Source organism: Oncorhynchus clarkii, chromosome 22 (assembly GCF_045791955.1).
Source record: "Oncorhynchus clarkii lewisi isolate Uvic-CL-2024 chromosome 22, UVic_Ocla_1.0, whole genome shotgun sequence".
NCBI lineage: Eukaryota > Metazoa > Chordata > Actinopteri > Salmoniformes > Salmonidae > Oncorhynchus > Oncorhynchus clarkii.
Window position 1 is genome coordinate 12,256,194 of NC_092168.1, and position 14,937 is coordinate 12,271,130.

A 14,937-nucleotide genomic window follows, 5' to 3' on the forward strand; every position below is an offset into this window, starting at 1 on the left:
AATGTATGGAATCACTTGGGAGTTTTGGGATTTTGGGTAAACTTCTTTAAGTGGAAAAAGTAGCTGGTTGAAAATGACTAATCGGCGGTATAGCTGAAAGCCGGCGCTAGTGGAAAACACTGTAATCTGTATTTGATGCCCAGCATTTTACAGTAAATGTAAATGCAAAATGGGTCCTTCGAGGAATGACCTTTACCTCAGGCTTGAAGTGCTTTCTCCACGTGTTCTCCACATGACTTAATTTGAGGTCAAGGGAAGGTCAACACAAACAAGGGGAAGAACACCAATGCATCAACAAACACATTTTGGGGAGATTTCCCATTGATCCAAGGACCCTCTTTTGTTTAAAACCTTATTTTGTTTTGTGTTGAGCTTAGAGAGCATCCATTTACTGTGAAACTGACTGAGTGATACTGTGCTCTCGCCATTGGCCCGTAGGTTTAGACACTTTAAATTATATGGGAACATGGGCCAGCTGATGGTGATTTAATTGGACAGGGGCATGTGTGAGCATGCCAGAAACACAAAGGCGCTTTGTTTAAGGAGAAGAGAAGTGTCGCCTGGAGGACTTGGCGGAACAGAAAGCGAAACTATCAACGGCTCTGTAGCTTCTTAATTGCTGCAAGAGGGGATAAACCCAAAGATTAATGTGGATACTGTACCCTTTTTCTACACGCCATATTGATTGAGCTAGGATTGTTGTGATTGATGCGGGACTGTACAGATATCCACATCACATCCACAGAAGTTGACCCGTTAAAACGTTAACTCTTCCGGTTTAGCCCTATACACCTTGTTTTAATCTCGTACCAAACAACCGTTTTGAGATGATGGAGGAAGGAGAGCATGGGATTTTGTTTTTTTTTGTGGAGAATCCTTACTAGGGAGAAGGCAGCACAAAAGGCCTCGCGAGGTAAAAATATGAACCACTTTGATCTTGATGACAGATGCGCAGTGCTGATGCTGTGCTAAAGCCGAGCGCTCTCCTTTACTCCCACTCGCCATCCCTCCTCCTCACCATGGCACTCCTCTCACACTTGCTAGCCCACCCACGCTATCACAGCTCTCCAGACTTACACAAGTTTGTTTATGATTAACTGCCTAGCGTCTTTTCATATATCTTTTGGTGTCCTTCGAGAGGATGCCAAAAGCAAATATGCAACATGTGTCAGTCAACGATGAGTGAAGTGATTTATAGAACGGTGAGGGAAAAGAGGATTCTCTCTCTCATGGGCGTGGACTAGGTCAATCCTGGACTGGATCAGCCAACCAGCAGGTGAGAAGGTCCATTGCTTTGATAAATCATTCTCTTTTTCCACACAGGTAGACTGCATCTCTTTTCTCTGGGTGAACAGCAGCTTACTTGCTGCCTCTACTCTGCAGCAGTGTCGAGAGGCAAGGCTGCTTACCGTGGCACTAGCTACGCAGTAATAATTCAGTGCTCGCTGTGGTGGGCAAATAAAGGGATGATGTGTTAGTTCCATGCTGCGATCCGAGGAGACAAACATGCGGCAAAAGTGCTCGTAGTTTAAACAAGTTCTCCCTGGTGTCATATGAACCGCCTAGTGTCTGTTTTCTTTCTGTATTTGTGTGTGTGTGCACACAAGAGCTGTTTGGGTAGTCTGCTGCTGACTATGTACATCAGCCTTGACAACTGCTACTCTGAGAGACTGGAAGCGGGTGTACCACAGGCACAGCTGGCACCACAGAATCCTACAAACCCTAACATGCCCGCGGAGGAGGGCAAACAGACAGTTACCAACTGAAGGGTCACACTTCAACAACCAAAGACATCTTGAGTCACTTATAGAGTTTTCCACACTATTGCAAACTGCATGTGATGGATATGTTAGCACTGACAGGCAGACTAGAATTACAGTATTTTGCTCAAGTGTTACTCCAAAAAGACTCCCAATCTCATCTCCCCCACACAAAATCTCCAATTAACCTCTGACCGAGGGAACATAGTAATCACTGAGAGGATTCTCTGCCGTTCCATTCCCTCTACGATCAAATTGGCATGAGCACAGAAGCTGTGTTTCTTGGGCTATGGTTGGTAGCTCCGGCGGAGTGATTTAGCTGGTGTAATCCCTGACTCCTCTTGTTTCCTCTGGTTTAAGAGAATGGAGTCCAAGCCGATCCTCTCCTTTTGTCCCGGGCTGTGAATCACTCAGGCTGTTTGGGCCGTAAGCCAGGCTTAAACTGAGATCCTGGTGCCCGACGCGGGGCTCACTTCAGTGTACACTGCTTACAGATCTTATCTTTTTATTTTATTTTTGTACATTGCCCCTACTTAAGGTCCTAGATAAAACCCAGTGAAACTTTGGCGGTTTATAAAAAAACATATACTTTGGGAGTATATTACATATGCACCGATTTTAAATCCAGCTGTATGCATTTAAAATGTCTGGATGTTGGAGGGTTAAAAAGGGATGCATTGAACTCTAGAGGTTACTTTACCAGCGAGCTGTGAATCCAACTAGCAACATCTGCTGTTCAGGAGGAAGCACTCTCCCTGTCAAAAACCAGCAGCAGGCATCTTTATGTGCCATACACAACCAAGCTCACCACGCTGGGCCTCAGCGCACTCCATAGATCTGCTTACTCATAAGATCAATGGCAATTTACAGCTGTACTTGGACTATTATGTAGTTGTGAATACAGTTCTGCCAGTTGCCTGTTTGATTGCTGAGCTTGGTTTGAATAACCCTCATGGTGAGTGTAAACAGGACCTCTGTAGTAGAGGTCAACCGAGTATGATTTTTCAACGCCGATACCGATGATTGGAGGACCAAATTTATTTTAAAATGTATTTGTAATAATGACAATTACAACAATACTGAATGAACACTTATTTTAACTTAATATCAATAAAATCAATTTAGCCTCAAGTAAATAATGAAACATGTTCAATTTGGTTTAAATAATGCAAAAACAAAGTGTTGGAGAAGAAAGTAAAAGTGCAATATGTGTTATGTAAGAAAGCTAACGTTTCAGTTTCTTGCTCGGAACATGAGAACATATGAAAGCTGGTGGTTCCTTTAAACATGAGTATTCAATATTCCCAGGTAAGAAGTTTTAGGTTGTAGTTATTATAGGAATTATAGGACTATTTCCCTCTATACCATTTGTATTTCATTAACCTTTGACTATTGGATGTTCTTATAGGCACTTTAGTATTGCCAGTGAAACAGTATAGCTTCTGTCCCTCTAGTTAGCGCGCGCTAACTAGCTAGCCATTTCACTTCAGTTACACCAGCCTCATCTCGGGAGTTGATAGGCTTGAAGTCATAAACAGCACAACGAAGAGCTGCAAAAGTGCTGTTTGAATGACTGTTTACGCGCCTGCTTCTGCCTACCACCGCTCAGTCAGATACTTGTATGCTTGTATGCTCAGTCAGATTATATGCAATGCAGGACATGTTAGATAATATCTAGTAATATCATCAACCATGTGTAGTTAACTAGTGATTATGATTGATTGTTTTTTATAAGATAAGTTTAATGCTAGCTAGCAACTTACCTTGGCTTACTGCATTTGCGTAACAGGCAGTCTCCTTGTGGAGTGCAACGAGAGAGAGGCAGGTCGTTATTGCGTTGGACTAGTTAACTGTAAGGTTGCAAGTTTGAATACCCCGAGCTGACAAGGTGAAAATCTGTCGTTCTGCCTCTGAACAAGGCAGTTAACCCACCGTTCCTAGGCCGTCATTGTAAATAAGAATGAGTTCTTAGCTGACTTGCCTAGTTAAATAAAGAAAAAAATGGGCAAATCGGCGCCCAAAAATACAGATTTCCGATTGTTATGAAAACTTGAAATCGGCCCTAATTAATCGGCCATTCCGATTAATCGGTCAACCTCTACTCTGTAGTAGGTTTGGAAATGCCTCTGGAAATGGGTGTGTGAGAGAGATACATTCTTAGAACAGAGCTCTCCATTCGGGTATGCAGAGCATCTGACCTGTTTGTGATGCCCACGCTGATCATGAGAAATGGGTGCCCGGACAGAGAGCATGAGACGGTGTCAGGTCGGCTGAGCCCTGCTCTTCCTGACAGCGACCTGCGGCAACAACTGCACAGCCTCCTACTGCATTACATGGCCTACACCTTTAAAAGTATCATAGTACTTAGTACATAGCCTAACAGCAATATTTTATACAGCCCAAAAGCTAGGGATCTATGTTTTCTGTCCCATAGTTTATCATTAGGCCTGTTTCATATTATTGTATGTTTCCCTGTGCTGTGTTGTCGCCTTCAATGCAAGACTAAGTGCATCATTATACTTTTACATGGCATAATTGCTATACAGCATTAAATTCATTCCAGTAATGCTAACATTTTCAACACAATTTGGCATATTACGTTATCCAGAGCAGCCTACAGCGTATATTAAAGCTACTCCACCCGATGACTGTTTGTTTCTGTTGCTTCACTCTCCCTGTGTTGCTTTCCCTGTAACCACGGAGAGCTCAAATCTAATTAGCTATGGCTTCTGGCTTTACATTTTGTGTATAATACTATTCACTGCACTTCTCCCTAACCGTAAAATTCAACCACATTCATTTCACATCATACCTATCATTCAAATAGATACACCTGACCAGCCGTAGGGTACACAAGGGGAGTGGTTTCTCTTACTTAGACAACCTTGCCCAAATGAACACCGTTGCCTGCTTTTTAAAGCTATTTCTACTTTTTCGTTGTTGTCTATTCCATAGACAAATGCCTGTATAGGAAAACGTGCTCCTCGCAGTACTGTTTACTCTTGGGATTTTACAATACATAACACTAGCTCTGGAATTGTAACTGTGTTGGTTATAGACGATTTCAAAGTGTTTTTTTTTCATGTAACCTGGGGCACGATCATTTAAGATGTCAAACATATGATTAAGTTTAAGTTGGTCCACTCTGGACTTCAAAAGCAACAAGCCCACCTCCCAGAACTCCTGTACCCCTATGTGGGTCCTAGGGGGGGGGACATTCAGCATATACCTGATAATGTTATTTTGCATGACCTGCATGATCTTTTTCAGCTTTTTTGATAGCCCACTATACCAAGTAGAGCAGGCATAATCAAAATGACACTGAATCAAGGTTGAGACGAGCAGTTTCTTAACTTCAATGTTAAAACAGCTCGTGTTACGATATGAACGTTTCAATTTGTTCGCCATTTCAGAAACACATTTTTCAGCAGTCAGGTCTCCAGAAAGGGAATGATCAAGGGACACACCAAGATAAGTTACACTTGTTTTAGATTCAATCACCTTGCCTCCACAGTTTACCGTTATCTTGTCAGCCCTACGCAATCTATGTTTTGTTCCAAATGTATCGACAATTTGTCGTCAGTCAACCAATCTCTAACATATTGCAATTCCTTACAAAAGGTCTCCTCTATGTAAACTGTATCCTTCCCTGATACCAGTATGGACATGACAAATCAACAATATACATTTTTTTGCCAAGTGCAAACCCAAATTAAATCCGCTTTTGTTTCCTCTCCACTGAGAAGATCTGGGCTGCATTTGCATGTTTTGTTTGGGATGGGAGTGACTGAAATGTCTCAGCGGGATCAGAGCGAACAAGCAGTGAGATGTAGAAGATGATGGGTCGTAATCTGTCTGATATGTCTGGCCGGTGGCAGGCTTGTGTGAAAATGTGTCTACTGTGTGTGTCTTGTGTGCATGTGTGTGCACACGGGCCCAATGTATTCCTCTTGGGGTTCTACGTGTGAGAACCCTGACTTCTTCAGAGAGCCACTCTCTGACAATAGTCAGATAAAGTCCCTTGGAGAGTGGGGGGGGGGGGGGACTCTAGCGCAGATGTCAAATGAATCCGATGTGTCTTGGCAGATCTCATCTGATCAGAAGCTGAATGCGTTTAGCAACACCAGTGGAAGGGGCCCAAATGCAAGAAGGGTGCCATAGTTGTGATTCTCCCTCTTTTTCTTCCCCAAATCACTGCTGAGGTCCAATCAGCCAGAAAAGCCTGTGTGTGCTTTTATGTTGTGGGCAAACCAAAAAGATCCCACGTTTTGTTGGATTTCTTCTGTTCCTCCTCTTAGATATTTGGCTGAATAGAAGCCCCAGATGCACCCAACTCCCTCCCTAAATCGCGCCTGACTGTCAGAGCCTGAAAGCTTGGCAGTGCCACCCAGGCTTGGTGTCTTTTGCGGTTCACTTCACCCGGGTCTGACATGTGGTGCAAAGGGGTTTCACTTTAAATAACAATCCCAGGATCATCAAAATGATGAGTGTCATCAACCTTTAGGGGGTTTCTCGCTGACTGGAGATGGCGTGCCGGAATTAAGATGACTTCTGTTTTTCCATCTCAAACATGTTTGTCATCTATTTGTCCATTGCTTAATTGCATTGCCCCCATTTGGCTGAGGAGTCAAGGGAAAGGAGGCCTCACACAGAGGATGACTCCTGAGATGCAAGGTTGACGTCCTTTCAATGCTTCAGACCATGTACTGTATCTCTCAACTTGGCTCTCCGGGTGGACCGAGTCATCCTGCTCCCACTTTTACACTGTGTGTAAAAGGCTTTTGAATGATGACTTCACACAATTGCGATGAAGTCTCAGGCTTGTTGCTTGACAAGGCAATTCATCATGATTCTTTGTTGCATAATTTAGTCACTCTAATCATTATAGTCACTCTAATCATCAGTAATTCTAATCATCATAGTCATTGTCATCATCGTTGTCACTCTAATCATCATAGTCACTCTAATCATCATAGTCACTCTAATCATCCGATTTAATCACTCTAATCATCATGGTAAAGTAGCTTACAGTTTTGTTGTCCAATTAGTTAGTAACTAATTAGTACACAATTTTGGAAAACATCTATTCATTCGTCTGCAGTAAGTCAAACATTGAAAATATATGTTTGATAAAGTAGTAATTACTTTTGTTCTGAGGCCTGGTACCTTTCGCGTTGTTAGTCAACCACAGACAATGAAGACACACAGCACAGTTTTGCTAGTGTTTGATGACTTTGGGGCAGAGATGAAGTGGCTTAGCGGCTAGTTAGTGAGCTGAGACTCATGGTTTATGTGTGTGTGTGTGTGTGTGTACCTGCTTATTGTGTGTGTGTGTGTGTGTGTGTGTGTGACAACGGCGCTGTCACACACAGTAATACATCATCCTTTGATTGATGGCTCTGTAGCAGTTATTTGTCTCCCATCGTCACAGAGTGTGACACTTCTTCGTGCTTGACTCTCATGCTGCTGAATGGGCCAGATAAGTGGGCCGCCGTATCCTTCAAGCTTCTGATTGGAGAGAAGTTTATTTCCATCCCCACAGTAACTTGAAAAGTGTTATTGTCTCTGTTTAATCTTCTGCTCTGGGTTGACGCTTACTCGTGTGGACATAGACCACGCGTTACCCCCCCCCCCTACCCACCAACCTTTATCCTTTTGACCTTGACTTTTATAGAGGCATGTTCTAGTATCTCCCATATACTCGGAAACTAGCTTCACATTAGTTCATGCAATGAGATGTGAAAGGTGATGCTCTTTTTTTGTTCTGATATTGTACTAATGACCATAGGGCTGGTGGCAGTGATCAGCACTGTGACAGCTAAGAGGTTGTGCGTGTGACAGTGTGGGCAAGACTTTGTGCGTTAGCTGTCAGCCGCCTCTCACTTCTCCAGTGCCCTTCACATACACCCCCCCCCCCCCGCCCCTGCCCAAGTGCAATCAGGATAGCGGTGTCCCCGACCCCCATCATAATGGAGTTTTTTTTGGGGGGGGGGGGAGACACAACTTTGATAGAACCTTCTCTCTCGCTGAGGTGGGACTTGAAAGACAACTTCTCTTCATGCTCAGTGAACCAGGACAATGCAGTGGGGCTGTAGCCAGGGAGAAGAGCCAGTAACTGGCACATCTTCCTGCCCTATTTTTTTTTTCCACACCACAACACATTTCTCATTTCAACCTTGGTATTCCTAAAATTGCGGGAAATGATGCACTGACATGTATTATTCAATCACAGGCCTGCATCTGTGGGTGTAATTTGCTACCCCCCCCTTTATGAAATCTTGAAATATTTATGAGCGAGCGACATGGAGGGTTTTTAATGTTTGCCATGGTGGGTGAGCTTACACACAAGCCTAACAAATGTGCGATTTAAGAATGTCCCTTGTGAACCCAGTTGTGCTTTTAATGTTATATAGAGATCCATTTTCCATTCATTCCATTACGAGTGCCATTCCTGGATATGCATGTTGTTCATATCAGTTCTACTCACGCTGCGATTAATACAATCCAGCAAGTGTACCTTTGCCTGAGTATAAGAATGCTTTTTGAGCATATCCTTTTCAAGGTCAAATACACATCCACATACCAGGAGAGAAGGATAGGAAAATCTAGATGTCTGTGTATTCTAGAGGCCCTCCAAGGCACTTGTTCTAATTCCAAGTACATTTTTCCATGGTTGTACACAGGAGGGGAGGGGGGGGGGGTGTATTGTCCTATGTTATGTATGTATAGCTCTAGGGCAAACATTATTAAATTGGGAATGTTGGCTGCTGGCTTCGCGTCTCCGCAGGTTTGCTAATTGATAATGATTGATTTAATGATCTATTTGTTTAAACTCTGGGCTCTCCCCACTCGTTTGAATCTTAATTCAGATTGAGTCGTCCTCCATGTGTGGCACCAACATGGCCTCAAACCACGCCATTCTCCAGAGAGACTGTTGCCGGGCGGAGATGACAACACTTTAGCGCTGTGGTGCATTTTTATAATGCTCCATGGAAGGATGGATGGGGGTAGGATTGCCAAGTACCTCTGAGCGTCAACTAGAGTATTTTAAAAGAACTTCCGACTCCTTTGAGTCGCTATGCGTTGATACTTCAAAAGTGTAAACTCCTAAACACTTACTATGTATCTATGTTTGTCCTCTGTTGTTGCGTGCGTTTATTTTTTTTCTGAAATCAATACTTTTTAGTAAAACATTAAATCAAATGCGACCACCGACTGTTTCCCCATTTGCTGTTGCTCTAAGATGGCAAGTCAATACGCATGTGTCAATTTGAATCTCAACAAGGAAACAGTCCGTGGTTGTGTTTGCTTAACATTTTATTAAAAAGTATGGATTTCAGCAAACAAAATAAACCACTAAACAACAGAGGACAAACATAGTTACACGGCAGAGTTTCCATTTTAATTCACCGGACACTTACCGGAACCATATGCAGTGGTTGTGTAACCTGATTAGGGCATCCACCCACGGTTCTCAGAATGACAGAAATCACATTTAGTTTATGGTCATTCATCTTAACAGAACATGCAACTTGGATGCAACGAATTCCGATGAGCAGATTTGAAGTTGTTAGAGTACGTAGGCGGCGCGTCCATAACACTAGCGGAAGTGAAGCTTTCCCCAAAGTCAAATAAATTAAATTGCCAAAATAATATAGCATAATTAACTTTCTCCCGTCTATACAGAAATAAATAAAATCATTCAAAATAGGCTACTAACCCAGAAAGCATGATTTATTCACAGAGGATCATTAGCTCTTTAAAAAAAAAAGGTTTATTGTTTTAAATCAAATAGCCTACAGTTGGAAGGGCCGACAATTTGGGCAGAGCCAACAGCAAATACCAAATAGATGATTGTTGAGTTTGACTGTCAGTGAAAAGCAGAGAGACCCAGCAAGGCATATCGCAATATTTAAAAATACAATCGCGGAAAAACAGTTTTGAAAACAAATGGCTATTGTTGTAAAGAGAAGACTATGAAAAGTAGCCTACTTTTGTTTGTTTTTGGACAATCATTTCCTACTTTAGCGACCATCTCATAGCTTGGCTGTGTAGCGTGAGCTAGCTAGGTTAGGTAATTTGCTAGGTTAACTACTAGAACGCTAACTGGCTGATGCTATACACATTTACGTATAATTAGTAACGTTAATTCAATCATTTCCTACTTTCTCTTCTATTATATGGATTTGGCAACTTCATTTTTATTGATTTATTGAGCCTAAAATGACCTGCTAACTGAAATCCTGGTAGGTTTAAGAATTTAGATTATTTTTTTTAAATATCAACGCATAACAACTCGAATGAGTCGTTGGTTCATTTGAAAAAGACACCTGCTCTCAACTCTGTGGAGAAGGTACTTGGCACTTTCGGTGCTTTTTGTTATTCTTTTGCTCCCGCGCTCTTTGGCTATGTTATGCTCCATGGTCAGTGGGGGTTGCTATGCTTGGGTCTCATTTCTCGCGCTCTCTCCCTCTGTCTTAAAAGGAGACCTGGTTTCCTCTTGACACAATACTGTTTTCATCAGTCACACGTGATAAAACATCTGCTTAAGCCATTGCTAATCATTCTAGGTCAGAGTTGTAGGTCAATTGAAATGGATTTTTTTGCAAATTGTGAAACATGAACTTGGCCCGAAATATTTTTTGAACGAACAGAGTACCAATTGTGTCTCAAACGTATGTTTTCCCTTCTGAAATATTCCATATTGACACATTTTTCTCCTCCGTTATTTGAGTTCTTTTGATATTTGCAAAGCCTCGGTTTTCAAATTGCAACAGGGATGCGGTCAATTCGGCTTTATTATTGCAAAAGGGTTGGGGTCAATTCAAAGCATATTCCCTGCTTTCAAAGTTCACTTTAGGATTTCCTTTTGATTAAGTAGTCTATACAGTGTCTTTGTTTGTATGAGAGAGTGAATGTGTTATAAGAATCACTCGACAGGTTTTGAGAGTTAATGAATTGGGGAACAGAAATACAGACACATAAACCCAGTTCATCGCTTGATCACTGACAGTTGAATACATTCACTGAAATGGAATCTCCAACATTCACGTGAAGAGCCCCTCTACTCAAATCTCATTTGAATTCACCTTCCGAATGGCTTGGCGTGTAGCTGGACTATTACCTCATTTCTGCCTGGTTATTGTACTGTACAATGTTCCCTTTGTATTCTGACGTCAACGCTGCATATCAACTAGTGAAGAATACACACTGCCCGGTGATAGGCTTTGATAGAGAGCACCGGACAGGGGATTCTTTCTCCTCCGACTGAATGAATGGATGTGGATGAATGGAGTTTGTCCTCTCTGCTGCCTTCCTTCTTTCATGAGCGAGGGAGGAGGTAGACGGCCTGGGGAAGATTAAGAGGGAGGCCCGTCAAATGGAGAGGAGAGAGAGGGGGGGGGGAAATGCTGACGCCTCAGGAATGGTCAGCCACCGCATTACACTCGCTTTGAGGGAAGAATTTCCCTGTGTCTACACGTGCACGCATACACATGTGCAGATGCATCTATCTTAAGGTATTCCAGTACCATTTTTCTTCTCTCTTATCTCCTCTCCTCTCTTGGCCACTCATGCTTGCCCTTTTTCTGCCTCCTGCCTTTTCTATGCCCCCAAAAACCCGCAGCCCTGGTCCTAGCTCTCCAGGACCAGTGTTATATTGAAAAACATTATTCTAGGCGACTTTGCAAAGACCTCACATACTTATTTAGTAAATCGTCCAGTAAATAGTATTTACTATATGATGAGTTAACAGTGAGAGAGAGAGGTCTTTTAAAGAGGTCTGTGTCTAGTCACAAAGCACAGCTACTGTGACTTCCCCCTCCACAGCCACCTGAAAGTCTTTTTAGAGCGGTCACGTTTACCACAGACAGACAAGCGACCACAAGGGCATTTTGAGGATTGTTAAAATGCTGCGAAACAGGGGTAGTAGATCAATATTTAATTCCACGTTTTTATAGCGATCAATGCGGCCGTATTGACGTCTAAAAAAAGAAAAGATAGCTTTCCTGGCCAGAGGAGCAGACAAGGCTTTTTAAACAGTTCTCTATTTGATGGACAACTTGATTGATGGGTTTGGCTGAGTTAAACGAGTGGAACTGGTTTTTGGAGGGCTTGAGCAGAAGTGAAGTGAAGTCTATTTTAAAGCAAGTTCTGCCTCGGCCGAGTGCACGGAGCAATAACAAAGGGTGTCCTAGAAAGACGCAGAGTCACGCTAACTGAAATGGACAAAATAGCACTCGCATGCGATATGCTCACAGCCTCATAATGACCACACACAGACACCCATTGTCTACTTTCTTTGGATCCACTCCGAAACAGTTCCGCAAGCCTGCGCGCTTTAGAGTTGTATGGGACCCTATACAGATCTATGGACCATTGAGTCCCAACTCACAATGCACACGTACACACAGAGGGACACTGAGAATAAAAGGTCAGTGAGTGTGATTGGATGTCATGATGCTTGGTTCCCACTCACCCTGCTGGGGAATGGTCTCTCCCTGAGTGGGGACACACACTCTCTGAGACGGAGCCTCTGCCTCTGATGCTCCCTGCTCTGCTGTTCATTTCTCTCCCACCACACGCATGCAGGCACACACACGTGAAAACAAACACACACAGGAAGGAACAGCCCGGGGTGGGTGTTTTTATGTGTGTGTGGGGAGTTTGGGACGTTACATCTGCGAGGGTCATATTTCTCTGTCTCTTGGATCTCTCATCCTTTCTCTCTCTCTCTCTCTCTCTCTCTCTCTCTCTCTCTCTCTCTCTCTCTCTCCTGCTCTCTCTCTCTCTCTCTCCTGCTCTCTTTTCCCCATCTCTCATTTGCTTGTGTTGCCAAGGACTCTCTCTCCCCTGGCCACATCCACTAGAGCTGTGCTGCAGCAGCCTCCGTCCCCGGTAGGAAATAGGTTCTGATTGCAGTGATTGCAGCCCTGTGTAGGGTGCTGTCTTTTGGATGGGATGTTAAATGGGTGTCCTGACTCTCTGAGGTCTTTAAAGATCCCATGGCACTTATCGTAAGAGTAGGGGTGTTAACCCTGGTGTCCTGGCTAAATTCCCAATCTGGCCCTCAAACCATCATGGTCACCTAATAATCCCCAGTTTACAATTGTCTCATTCATCCCCCTCCTCTCCCCTAACTATTCCCCATGTCGTTAATGAGAATGTGTTCTCAGTCAACTTACCTGGTAAAATAATAGATAAATAAATCCATTGGGTTTCACGAGATGACAGACTGATTTGCTCAGGAGTCCCTAAAACATTAAACAACACGAATTACAGTTCATAATGTCAAAATCCCATAATTGCAAGCTAAATGTTTAGTTAGCTAATCAAAAAGCTTGTTAAATAGCTATCTTCGTAAATTAACTTTGACAATAAATATGCATAAAGGTTTCTCTTCATGAACTAACATATTCCTCTTAACTTTTGCACGATTCATTATGAAGTTATAATTACCTACGTTTACCTCCCTCCTATTATTTTTGTCAGCCATCTTCCCTGAAGCAACTGTCCAACTGTCCCAACTTTTGAGAACCACTCAATAGAAAGTCTTCATCTCGATTCGATTCGTTTGGAGGGCCAACTAGAGGGCTGAAAAGGCACTACGTTTCGCTCAAAGTTCAATTGGAATACCACTCCGACAAAGCTTTGTTGGGGCTCACGGGGTTGCGCAAAATGGAGGGGGGGGGGGGGGTATTGGGATTGAGTCTGAGTTGCACCTGGCCGGGCTTGTTAGGCCTTCTGATTCTGCCAAAAGGATGACATGAAACACAACTCTCCAGGAAGAGGCCTTTATTGTTGATTGATGGCATTCTCACGCCAAGGATTTCCCTCTGTGCGTGCATGCGTGAGTGAGAGAGAGAGCGAGATGAAATGATATGATGGTGGGAGAATGAAAATGACAGTTCTCTGAAGTGTGGATTTTCAAAATTGAGTTTCGAGACAGAACCTCTGAATGTCATCAGCTCACGCAGCCTGTTGCATCTTGGCTATTGTCCTCATTATCACAAATCAGTGAATGATAATGATTAAAGGATTACACAACAGTATCATTTTATCCTTTCATCGTTATCATCACTTTGATTTTTTTGTACTAAATATCCTCAGTATCGGCGTCTTTGATTTGACTGTAATGCTAATCTTAATTTATATACAGTGGGGAGAACAAGTATTTGATACACCGATTTTGCAGGTTTTCCTACTTATAAAGCATGTAGAGGTCTGCAATTTTTATCATAGGTACACTTCAATTGTGAGAGACGGAATCTAAAACAAAAATCCAGAAAATCACATTGTTACAGATTACAGACCTCTACATACTTTGTAAGTAGGAAAACCTTTTATTTATTTATTCAGACCCATAACTATTCAGTCTTCGTGAAGAGAAGTGAAAGCCTTCTGCATCTAATTCCAGTCCTATATTATTCAAGGATGACATTCGAATGAATTATGAAAGGAATGAAGCAACAATCGAGAGAGAAAGAGGAGGAAGGCTAATAACATTAGGGGTAATATTATGAAAGGTATATATACGTCAACCTACTATTTATACAAATAGGCCTTATTATATTTCACAATTAAAATCAAATTCGCCAGTCTATATTTGTAACTATGTAGGCTGCATGTGCTGCACCAGAATCACATGTTCTCTTCTGCTTTATCATGGTTTGAGTGACGTAGGTAATTCCAGTCCATACACTACAGTATAATACAATACACTATAATACAATACAGTACAGTAATACAGTTCACACGAAAACAGATTCGCCTACTGGAGCTGGTTTCATTTATTTACCCAAGAGAGCATATAGCTAGCTACATCTATGGGGCTTTTGTTTTTCTGTTGTGCGTAATGTGCTGTAGCCTAAACCGTATATGTGTTGGATAACGGCACAATCATTTGGGCTTTATTGGGCTTGGGCTCATTAAATGTCGTTAATGTAAATGTATTTGATGTGGCTCGTCAGGCTCCGGTAGCATCAGCTCTTCTTTTTTTTTTTGCTGATCAAAGCTCTAATCAAATCCAGACGTATTAATGTGCTTTATAATGCTTCTGAATGGCTCTTCCGCTTTTGCCGGCAAATACCAGGTTACCCAGGAGAAAAGTGATTTCTTCTCGGGATGGAACATTTGCAAAATACCGGGAAAAGATTAAGCCCTAATCTTCACCCCACTA

At 42.5% G+C, this 14,937-nt stretch overlaps 1 protein-coding gene across 6 annotated transcripts in view; it reads left to right on the forward strand.

Moving 5' to 3' along the window:
- The window catches only part of LOC139380405 (adenosine deaminase RNA specific B1b), a 169,458-nt gene that overhangs the window by 39,398 nt on the left and 115,123 nt on the right, over window positions 1-14,937 (forward strand). Inside the window, exon 1 of one of the 6 annotated variants that reach the window (XM_071123048.1) lies at window positions 1,177-1,276. The exons of the other annotated variants lie outside the window; for them this stretch is intronic. The gene's annotated coding sequence lies outside the window, so the exon portion shown is untranslated. Of the gene's footprint in view, window positions 1-1,176; window positions 1,277-14,937 lie in introns of those variants that run through there. 6 annotated transcript variants of the gene reach the window in all.